The sequence below is a fragment of the Mustela nigripes genome, chromosome 4 (assembly GCF_022355385.1).
Source record: "Mustela nigripes isolate SB6536 chromosome 4, MUSNIG.SB6536, whole genome shotgun sequence".
NCBI lineage: Eukaryota > Metazoa > Chordata > Mammalia > Carnivora > Mustelidae > Mustela > Mustela nigripes.
The window spans coordinates 59,074,969-59,087,429 of record NC_081560.1 but is presented as its reverse complement, the minus strand read 5'-3'; the positions used below and the strand labels follow the sequence as shown (position 1 = coordinate 59,087,429).

The following is a 12,461-nucleotide window of genomic DNA, read 5'->3' as shown; positions in this document are numbered from 1 at the left end:
TTCAAGTATTTGTCATTTGACTATTTTGTGTTTTGATACACAGTGAGAAAGGCATGGAGAAACCAATCTATGTGTTATTTCAATTTAAACCTATCTACTTGAAGTACTAAGTTGTAGCATTTACATGATTCCAAGGCCTTTATTGAGTAACTGCTTATCAGGCCCTTTGTATTTCAGCAAATCAAGATGGCCTAGACTGTATTTACATTTAGACTGTAGAGTAATTTTCCCAAACCACATAAACAAAACCATTTTGACACCTGGTCCTTTAAAGTTCATGAACTTCAACATCTGAAAACATGTGCAGGACTGTCAAACATTGCAGTGCTCTCCGTGGGGGGCGGCTGAACATATGTAACTGTGTCATATGCTATTGCATTCTCTAAAAAGAAAGTAATTGGGCCCTTTTATCCAGGCAGCAAGACATCCCAGCCCTGAATCCTTGCAGTAAGGAGCAAGGACTCCGAGGGAGGAAGAAACTCAACTGTAACCACAGGCTTTCTAAATTGTACTAAAGCATACCTACTTATTCTAAATTTCCTTTCATTCAAAACGCGTATATAGTAGCAAATAATAATGCTGGAAGTACACAAGAAGGAAGAGTATAAGTTAAAAAAAATCACATTTCAATAACTGTGCATATTTTGTCATGGTATAACTTATGTGCTCAATCACTCCAGGTGGGAGAAAAAAGATGAAGAGGGGAGCTAGGCAACAAGAGGAATGATCATCCATAAACCAGGGGTGTGTCCCATAGCTTAGAAAAGCTAAAAGGGACATTTGATGGTATCTACTACCCCGGCTGCTCATCTCTGCCTTGTCAGAGATCTTCCAAGCTGAGAACATGACTTTGGCGAATGGGGCAGATGAGAAGGTCCATGAGAAGGTCCAGGAGAAGATGATTAAGTCCACGCCTACCTGTGAAATAGCATCATCTCCCCAGAGAAGAGTTTTTTATAATTCTGCCAGGGGAAAGGGGAGGACCAACTGCAACCCACGTGCTTATGCTGCACAGTCTGAAAGCTTGTTAGCAATAGGCTCTCAAAATGCCCTAGTAGGAGCAGCAGCAGCACCGCAAAATCTCTTTAGCAGTCTCTGTCCACCTGTCGCTGAGTGCAGCGACTGGCTGAGTCCTACCAGTTGTTTCTTACATTGACCAGATCGCTGGCCCTTTGATCCTGGGCAGATAAATTGAGGCACCTGGGCTCCACCTTTCCAACTCTGAAAAGCAAAATGAAGCTACTCTCCAGTGGATTCTCCACCCCGGCAATTAACTGAAGAAAATGATTAAAGGCTCCAAGGCAGACATAATAGAGAATCTGGGGTTGTGATTAAGCAGTGACTTGGGATGGCTGGAGGGAATCATGAAAATTTTATCTCCAGGGAAGAGGACTAGTTTTCTAAGTACTTTAGATACACTTTCATGTACGTGAACAACGTTTTTGTTTTTTTTTAATCATCCACCGAAATTTTAATCTGATTTCATTTTTTAACATTCTTTTCATTTTTTTATCAAGGTGAAATTTTATGTGAATTTATTTTTAACTGTAGATAAGAACAATATAATTACATTTTAATCATTCAGATTAATAGTTACCCAAAACATTTTGTTGCTGCATCTCTGCTTTTCAGATTTGGTAGCTGTGAAGCTCTGACCTTCTTATATTATCTAATTTTAAGGTCAACACTGATGGCAAAGACTTTCAAAACTCTTCCACATGTATATACCCCCACAGGTCTCCTCTCCCACCACTACAGTCTCTATTCAGGAACCAGAGGACCTAGCACTTCCATGCATCCTCAAAATTAAATCATCCTTATTTTTTTTTTTAATTCAACCAATTTTAAAATAAATTTATCATTGAAATTTGCAAATGAAAAAAAGAGATGGATGAGAATTTATTTCAAAAAAGAGTAGATTTCATGAGTACCTACACCAAAACGTCCATTAAAAATGGAGTGCACAGGAATGGATCCTCTTTACCTAACTGCACTTCCTGTTAGTATTTATATCCATTAGATCTTTACTTTAATACTGATCAATGTTTGGGAGAGGAAGTTGAATCCCAGTTGCCTGATAAGGCACTGAAGAACTGGTAATGATGCCAAATTATATTATCTAACGATGCCAAATTATATTATCTAATCTGTTCTTTTATAGTAAATTAGAATGCATTTTTTAAAAAGTAGATGGTAACTGGTGGTTCTCAAAAACTGTTTCAATGAGAAATAATCATTTTATAGATTAATCATATTTAAATAAATTCAAATAAGGTAACATGGGTTAGTGCTGAAATTGTTTCATGCTTGCATTTTTGTGGTTAGAAAGGAAGCCTATCCTATCTTTCCAAATTAATCAGTTCCATGGATCTTTAAATAGATGTCTCCCAAATTTGTATTTCCAGCTTCAACAACCCTATTATTTCCAAACTTGCATTTCCACGCATAGATATAGAGCAGGCAATTAGATATATGGCTCTGAAGTTCAACAGAAAAACCAGGAAAGGTTACATAAAATGTTACGTCAATAGCATTTAGAAGGAATTTAAGCCCATGAGACTGAGTAGAGATTATATAACACAATGAAAGCAAGAGAGAGGACTGAGCCCCAAGGAACTACAGGAATTGAAATTTAGAAAAAAAAAAAAAAGTTGGTTCTAGCAGCTGCAAAGGAGTGGCTAGTAAGGCAGGAATAAAACTTGCAAAAGTGAATTGCTGTGGAAACCGGAAGGAATGAGGGAGGAGGGAAAGGTCAGGGTTATTGCCCTGAAATTTAACTGAAGTGAATTCTTAAATATCTATCCTTTTCCACCTCAGGAAATTTTATTCATCTTTTAAATCCAACGTTAATGCCTCTACTGGCAAACTTTCCCTCTCCCTTCTCATTTAGATCAAGCTTTAGGTCAACCTCATCACACGTCCTCCAAGGCAGTATCAGTAATAAAAGTGCTCAGAATGGGAGTATTTTGAGGAAGTTAAGAGACCTGGTCTTGCTGTCCTGGCCAGGCTTTAAAAAAAAAAAAAAATAGCTTACTTCATTAATCTATGTATTTAGAAAGGAATTATCACATGTGCTAGTATACTGATCAATATCATTGTCATTTTTATCCTTTATGTGGGAGTGTAGTATAGAAGCAAAAATACAGAGTTGCCTGGATGGCTCACTTGGTTAACTGTCTGCCTTTGGCTCAGGTCATGATCTCAGGGTCCTGGGATTGAGTCCTACCGGTGGCTCCCTGCTTAGTGGGGAGCCTGCTTCTTTCTCCCACTGTCCCTCTCCGCGCCCCCCTCACCTAACCTCTGCCTTGTGCTCTCTTACTCCGCTTTCTTAAATACATAAAATCTTTAAAAAAAAAAAAAAAGAAGAAGAAGAAGAAGGAGAAGAAGCAAAAGTAAAGACAGAGAAATGGTTTGAATTCTACCCTTACAACTTAAAGCATATGACCTTGGACAACTCAATTAACTCTCTAGGCCAAAATTTCCTCATCTGAGAAGTGCAGGTAATAATACGTCCTAAAATGCACTGTGAAGAGTAAATAAAATGCATACTTAGAATAAAGTAGATACTTGACAAATATCAGTGGCCTTCTTTTTATGGATGCTTTGCTTTCCTGGAAACTCACAGGGCACCCAATAATAATTACACAAATAGAAATCTATAAGAAATATCACATTTTCTTATAGTAGTTATTAAATCTGAATTATATATGATATTCAGTCAATGAAAACTTAAAGACTCATTCACTCACCCTTATTTCATCCTAAATTAGGGTTTAAATATCAAATTATAACTATAAACTATATTGTATCAAATATTTAACTCATTTCCTATCCTGACACTAGCATACTTCTAAGTATTATGAAATAGAAGACATCAGTTTCATAGTTTCTGAATTACATTTTGCTGTAATATTAATCACCAAACCTCTGCAAAACTTATATTTGATGCTAGTAATTGTCTTTCAAATGTGATCCTGAATCATGAAAAGGAGAAGAGAGAGAGATCCGTTTATTACTTAGTACTGAAATAGTGTACAAAATTTGTTCTGGTAGCATGTCTTAAACCTAGTTTAAAAGTAGAAATTTGTACTCATTCATACACACATGGGAAATGAGATTTAGAAAATAATTTTTCCTTCAGCTACTCATAAAATTCACTGGAAGATACTGGCCATCACTTTCTTCTTACAGATTTGGGAATTCAAAAAAAGAAACAACTTGGCAGTCGCTTTGGTTGATAAAAATAAAAATGATACAATTCCAACCTTAAGAGTAAATCAAGAATTTCTTGATTACCCATTTAGAAAATAATACATATTTTTGGTCACTGATATATCTAGAGAACCTAATACCCATGGCACATGGTAGTAAATCAGTATTTATTGAATAAACAAATGCATATATGTAATAATTATAATTATATATAATTACAAATATATATTATATTTAATTACAAATATAATTATTGTATGTAATAATTTGTATATATAGTTACATATATAGTATACATATACATACTACTATATATATAGTTGTATGTATATATATAATTACAACTATTTATGACCTAATATCCTTAGGGAGTTTGGGCTTTCTCCAACACTTACTGAGATGTAAGCATAGCTCATTTTGTAGTGGACCAGCAATTTCAGATCTAGAAGTAACATGAATAATAAAAATATCTGATAATCTGAAATTAAGAATACTAATGAATATTTTCTTTGCTTTTAAAAAACAAAAAAAATAGTTCTGCATTAGCAATGCTGTAGGGCCTCCTGCAAGGTATGATACTTTTTTATGGGTTGAATAAATCTCTTAATTTAAAGCACTCTCAACTTTTTATCTAAATTAAATCGTTTTTACTGTTTTTTATCTGTTAGTTTCTCTCTAGTGAGACTGTCCTTTTCCTGAGATGCACTGAAAGAGATAAATGGTCCTAAGGCTCTCAGAGTTTCCCAATTCTATGCCTCTATCTGGAGGGCAACTATCCTAATTGAAGTCACTGTCACATCTGACCAAGATTATTTAATAAATCCATAAGGTGTTTCCTGTCACTCACCCATTCCTCACCGATTCTTTCTTTTCAAAACCATTTCTGTGAACCAGAGTAAAATGTGAATCTAATCAAGTGGCCTCTATGCTTAAAACTCTTCAATGTGTGGTTATAATGGCCTGAGGACCAAGACCCAACTCCTTAATGTGCATTCTCCACACATCTTTTCCTGCTGCTGCTCTTCTTCATTTTTCTAATATTATCCCTTATGTTCTTCCACTCTCAGCTAACACTACCGTCATAAAGAACCACTGCCAGTTTCCCAACACAGCAGTCATTTTCTTACCTACTGGCCTTGGTCCAAATTTCTTGGTCTGCTTGAAATTTTCTCACAATCCTTCAGTTGGGAAGCTTCCACTCGTGCTCACAACACACACTGCCACCCTGGATAATCTTACCACACACCACATCTGTATTATGTATGTTTTTCTTCTATGTTCTCTCTGAGTGCAATGTGTATATCAAAATCTACTGGAATTACTTGTTTACTTGATCAGCTCTCCCAAATTCTTAAAGACTAGAATAATGTCTCATTTGCCATTCTCCCAAAGTATCTGCCTCAATACTTGGTAGTGATAATGCTATTATTGTTTTATCACCATCAGTAACAGGTAGCAATCGGTATTTACCTTAGAGCAGAATTCACCCTAAGCACTTTACATATAATATTTCATTTAATTCTTATAAAAATTCTATTATTACCTCCAGAAAGCATGAAAACTTGCTTACCAGTATTCACACAGCTGGTAAATATCAAAGCCAGGACCCCAACCAAGATTTGTATGAGTCGACTTCCTGTTCCTAACCATTGTTAACAATTCCATCACAAAGTTGGTACTTAATATATTTGTTGAGTATGTGAGTGACTGGGGGATTTATTAGATGAAAGTAAGGTGAATGAAACATAAATCTTTTAATAAGATGTTAATTATATTAAAAGTGCTACTAATATAATTATTATTTAATATAGGTAAACATTTTTCTTATAAATTAAAGAGAGGGCCATTTAAATGGATTTTGTTTTCAATAGGAAGGAAAATACTGATGATGTCTTGGTAGATGTAATAAAAAAAAAGATGTGTAAACCTGGTGATTCACAGACCTGTACCCCTGGGGATAAAAATATATGTTTATAAAAAATAAAAATTATATTAAAAAAAAAGATGGGTTAAATTCAGGAAAATTTCAAAACCCATTGATAGTATTATTTGCCATATAAAAACTATACATTTCAAACTGGAAACAGGCATCTCAAACTGCATATACTGTATATTAGCTTTCAATCAGCAATGTAAACAATGTAATATAAGCCTTACATAGACTCTACATTAAGATAAACCAAACCACTTTTGCCAAGACAGATGTAATCACTCAAATTCCATTGGGAAAGAGGTAGCAGCATTATTTGGTCTAGGTCTCAAGTACTTTATTTAGTAAATAACTTGGGTTTTGTTTATTCATTTCTTCATAACACCTATTTCCAACATTTAAACATTACAAAGTGTTTCAAGTATTCTGGACTTAAGATTCAATGGTAAAACATGACATTTGTTAATCTTCCTTCATCAAGCAATTTTTATTTGACAGTTATGGGGATAATTTACTTTAATTACTCATCCTTGCAAGACACCTAACTACTAAGAGGAATATTGTATTGTTACCTTTCCTTACATTTCAAGCCTCCTCATTTCTTTCAATCACAGATATAAAAGTAAAACACAAGACAATTTGAAAAGTTATATTCAGAAAAATTCAACAATTTGATTTTAGCCAAGATGCTACTTTCTCAAGTTATTCAAGGATTAAAACCTGAAAAATGAGTTGACCATATGCAGCATATGGCTCTGGAGAACAGTTATTTTAGTGCTGATCATAAGCAAAAAACAAAGCTGTCTGAATTGAATTGTACCTTATTACTTTTTAAATTAGATCCACTTGTTTAAATTAAAAGTGCATTTCAAGTAACCTTATATATTTAAATTGACATGTTTTTATGCATTATACTTCTTTTTTCCCCTATACATTTTAAAAAAGTACTCTTTGGAGTGTTAGTACAGGTCCTTTTTAAAAACTAGGTACTATATTCACATGAATCAGACTTTAAAAGATTCCGTGAGAAGTTCCTTTCCACATCTGTTCTCCTGCCAAGCAAATCCTCTCCCCAGAAGACTCCAATGTTACTGTTTTTGTGTGTCTGCATGTGTATGTGTATACTCTCCAATAAATTTAATGGACATACAACCACATATATATATATGAATACTAAAAGACCTAGATCCATGCCCTAGTTCTTTAATAACCATGTAACCCTGGACAAGTGACTTAATCTTTTAGACATAGGGTACCTCTGTAAAGTAAAAAAAGATGATGAGGTTCCAATTATAAAATAGCTCAAGTGATGGAAGCTAACAAAAGCCATTTATTCCTCCATTTATTTTCATCTCAAAGCTTAAACATCCTTCTTGAACCTCTAATAGGAAATCTAATCATTTTGTTCTCTGTAAATAGCTCTAGGGAGCCACGTGCTATCTGTAACTTCCATCTGCCTATCCTGCTGGATGTTTATGAACTGAAGGAATCTAAATCCTGTCTAGAGGACCTGCCTTCAGGAACTCAAACTTTTCCTTCCCTTCAGTTCACTGATGTCCTAAGGGAAGGCAGACTCAGGATGGTCAAATCCTCGGAATTCTCAAGAGAGACCATTAATCCAAGTTCTTAAAGCCTCCTAAGTGAAAAATGTTGGTAACCTATCAAATTTTAAATTAAACACAAATATCTCTATGCAGGACAAAATCCAACCAAAGGCTGGATTTAGCTTATGAACCCTGAGTTTCAGTCTAGAATCTGCTGACCGGGAGACACCCAAATTAAAGTCTGTTACCGCCACCACCCTGATACTAGAGGCAGAACACTGATGGAACAGTAGACCTATCTTTATGTAAAAAGTGACCCCTTATAACTTCTCCTGTCTTTACAGTTAAAAAAGTAAAGTTCACTCACTCATAGTTCTGGCTCTCAAAAATACATCCCTGAGGTTAACTATTGCTCTTTGTGACTTTTGTTATCCCAAGATACCTTTGATCATCACCATTATGGTTTCATAATAATGTTTTATTATATATATGTGCATATATTCTATTACATAATATCAACCACATTACATTATATATTCTATATAATATATATATATATATAATTATATATATATGTATTAGAATGTTTTATGCTAATGTTTGGTCATAAGTGGGAGTAAATGGAAGCCCCCTTCACCTGTAATCCAAAGAGAATAATAAAGCATTTTAAAGTCTAACTTTCCACCAAAGGCCCATATCCAATGACCCAACTCCATTTCCGAAGGATACCTAAGTTCATTCATCTAGACTCTATCTTTTGACCGATTCCCCCTATCAACATACATTTACATACTAGTAAGGCCAAATACATGCTACTTAGAATCACTCTGGCCAGGAATAAGCAAGTGAAGTTCACTGAATGACAGCTAAAACCGCCACTGTCAGATGACACAGAGGTGGTATGAAGAGAGTAACCAGAATTTCAAACTTCTAAGTAAAATTAATTGCCCTGGCATACATTCTATGGCTATTTGGGAACAAGTATTCTCACATATGTTATTCTACTACAGGTTTGGCTACATTTTTTTTCTAATTTCTGCTTTATAACACTTGTGTACTGCACAAAGAATCTACTATTTTAGGGTCATTATTACTGGTGTTAAATATGAGTAAAGTATCTCCCTGATTTTCACTTGAAGATTTTCTTTTGGAATAAGGGAATAAGGGTGAGCTAAAAGCTAAAAGTACCACTGCAGATTGAAATAAGTTCACCATTTTAGTTAGGGTACGGTTGAATTTAAAATAAATGAAAATCTCATACAAATTTATCCACAGCCTTCAGCAATCATCTGAAGAATATGTAGGAAGCAGAAAAATAATTTTTTTCACTGTGACTTCCAGAGTGTCACTAACGAAATGGGAGAGCAGACCTTAAAGTTTCTCTAAATTATTTGCCTAAGGCATGTTGATTAAATGCTTCCACATGGTTATCGTAAATCACTATGCATCTCAAATTAAGACTTATTTCTGTGATACCCCAGTGGATTTATAATTAACACTTTATGAGAACAAAGTGAAAGAAATATATGCCTCTGGTTGCTTTTACTCTATGCACACTGACAGTAACTTAATCTTGCTGGATGTTGATAACACTCCCTCTGCAGAGCTGGTCTCTGTTTTTAGCACAAGGATTCTCAGTGTACTTCAAGACTTGCTATCATTTACATCAATGATATTGGCTTTAGTATTCCAATGGTCTCTCAGTCACAGATTTCTTCCAGGCTCCTCTCTGATGATCTGAATCCAGTTCCATTGGCCTGGAACCCCTGTAACCTCCAACCTTACCTCTAAGGAAGTTGCATGGAAGATGGACTCACACAAACAAGCTGTTTATTATCGACTTCAATTTTTCATTTGTTTGGAGTGACTTTGTAGGTTGAAAGGGTCTAATGGTGGAGGTGCAGTTAGAGTCCCACAAAGTACAATTAGGATGTTTACTGTCTCAGTTCTGTCTTTTAAAAAAGCTCATAGATTCCCTCCCCAATGCTGTGAAGTGTGTAAACCTTGTGATTAACAGACCTGTACCCCTGGGGATAAAAATATATGTTTATAAAAAATAAAAAAAAAATAAAAAAAATTAAAAATTAAAAAAAAAAAAAAAAAGCTCATAGATTCAACTCTATTTCTCAAAGATTCCTCGGAATCCCCTTTTTCTTAGTAAGTTAAATATATGACTATAAACCAATAGCAGCTAGTTAATGTTTTTTTTTTTTTTCAATCACACAACCAGTATGAAATCTTACACACTGAAGTAACTTTAGAAGTCTACCGTATTCCCTTAATTTTACAAATGGTGAAGCTGAGAACCCAGTGACCTCCCTCGTGCTGTTAATTCATAACAGCCATGTGTCTGGAATCTGAGTCCAATTTTTTTCCAACTCATCACAATAATTTTTATAGTTGTGCAAAGGTAGGCCAAGCTACTGTCGGACATTGTCACAAACAAACAATTTAAGAGAGATATTACCTTCATGTGCTATACCATAGATCAAAATCCTTGTTAAGTATTGAATTTTGGTAGAAATAATATAAAAGACAGGATAAACTATATAGAAAAATCCATATTTGCTTTTAATCTGTATCAGTCAATTTCCCTAGATCCATTATGCAAGCACGTAGAGAAGATGATACCACTCAAACACAGACTTAGGAGGGGCGAATGGGGGTGTCAGGCAGTAATTCTCCACCAGCTCGATGCTTCTGTCTGACTACATGCCCAAATGATTAGAGTGAGTTTGTAGTCTCACTTGATACTATAAGGAAACCTCCTATTTGAGAGTCAGGGAAGAGTAGATTTCTGCTTCTTCCCTTGAGAGAATGTTTCCACTGTTAATGTGCTTAAAGCCAAGCAGTTGGATTCTGCTCTTAGATCTGAACATATTTAGGAAAAGCTGGCATACAAGATGTTTCAGCTCAGAGAAAAATGAATGAATAAATTAATCAACTTTCCTTGCTGTAATAACTTGGTCACAGGGGAGTGTCTTCTGGAGTGCTGGTGAAGACTATAAATGCCTTTTTTTTTGGTTTGTTATACTCAATAAAAGGAAGGTTGGCTCACCAAGGACATGCAGAGCATATGACGGACATGGAGAAGGATAAATGAGACATTATTTCTTAAAGATGGCAATTAAAAATCGTTCAGCCTTGTTTGTTTTTGTCCTTGTTGCTGGTATGAGACTTGAAGCAGGCAACTAGTGGGCAAAATATGTCTTTTTAACCTTTACAACATTGCAGCATGCATGAGACATCAGATATTCTAATGAAAATTTTCAGCTTCCTTAGAGTTATTCCATGACTATAATAAACTGTACTAATATTTTAGGTACACTTGATAATACAGTTATTCCCTTAGTTTAACCAAAAAGCCTCAATCTAGGAACCAGACTGATTAGTAGGTAAATGTTCACACATGTAGAAAGAGCTCTCATAAAAACGCAAATCTGAACTTATCTCTGTTGCCTTTAAATATGGAGACACTACTAGAGAGACATAAATTTCTCTCTTCACACCTCTCCACCACTAGGTAAGTAGAAATGGCAGCACTTGAAGGGGAAGTAACATTGATTGCAGAAGTAATAGGTATCTCTGGGAACTAAAATTCTATATTTAATGGTGCCTTGTTTGGGAAAAAAAAAAAAGTTTGATAATATTTCTTGAAAGCAGGAGTGAAAATTTTCATGATGAAAATGTACACTTGAAATTATCTCCGTTTTTTAGTCAGCAGGAGAAACAAAAGCAGACTTCCAGGAAGCATATGATGTATTCATGGAAAGAAAAGGCCATGTGCTTGGAAGCGCCAGGTGATAATTTGGGTACTAGGGTTGTTACTATGCTTCTCAATGTGGCTTCAGGAAAATCATGTCATTTCTATGCTACAACAGCTGAAGTATTTTAAAAGGACATACAAATATAGAAATAAGTTTATAGCATCTTCTCAAATAAGCATTAATAAAAGCTTACCAAATAGCTATATTTAGAAAGAAAAAAAATTCCTGTTGTAATTTTTAATTAAAAATCTTATATGCATATGTAGCTAGAGAGAAAGAGTAGGCAACCATATCACACAGAATAATTCACATTATTTTCAGAAAATGGGTTCTGATTCCCATTAATCTTGACTATCCACTTGTTGAGCAATTAATATGACAGGAAAAATAACAGATGTTCTTTTACCATTAACCTTTGGAAAGGAGACCCCTGTTTCTAGTATTTATAATCATTTGACACAATCTATTAAGGCAATGGTAAGATTTCCCCAATCAGAGATCTCCAGTTTGCTCATTGTGGATAAAATAAATATATAATCCAAATTTAACCTCACTTTCAAAGGCATGTAAGACCGTCTCCCGACATGTCTTGCCTATTTTAAAAATTTTTTATGATGGTAAATAAACCCTGGAAAATTCCTTCTTGGATTTTACCACCTGAAACTGCAGCTGTTGGCTAACACTATCAAAGCCTCCCAACTCCAAACTCACGTGCAAACCTCATCAAGGGCAGACATTTCTAATTGATTCCAGAAGTATTTCTTCTGCTGAGATCAGGGGGCAAAGGAAGAATAATGAGCAGCTTTTTAGAGGGAATTGGGGGTTAGGGTGTTGAGGGGAGGAGGAGGGGAGCTTTTAAAAACTCGGGCTTGGCCAGAAATGCATAGCAATTTTACGGTCAATTGGCAAAAGCATCTGGAACCAGGCATTCTGGCCTCGTAGTTGATGGTAGTGAAACCGGCTTACAGGCAACGGCAAGCCCATAATGAGTCCCTGTCATGTCCTAGT

General features: G+C 35.1%; 1 protein-coding gene across 3 annotated transcripts in view; it reads right to left on the bottom strand.

The window, feature by feature from the left end:
- The window catches only part of AGMO (alkylglycerol monooxygenase), a 349,068-nt gene that overhangs the window by 114,033 nt on the left and 222,574 nt on the right, over nucleotides 1-12,461 (bottom strand). The gene's annotated exons all lie outside the window — the stretch shown is intronic.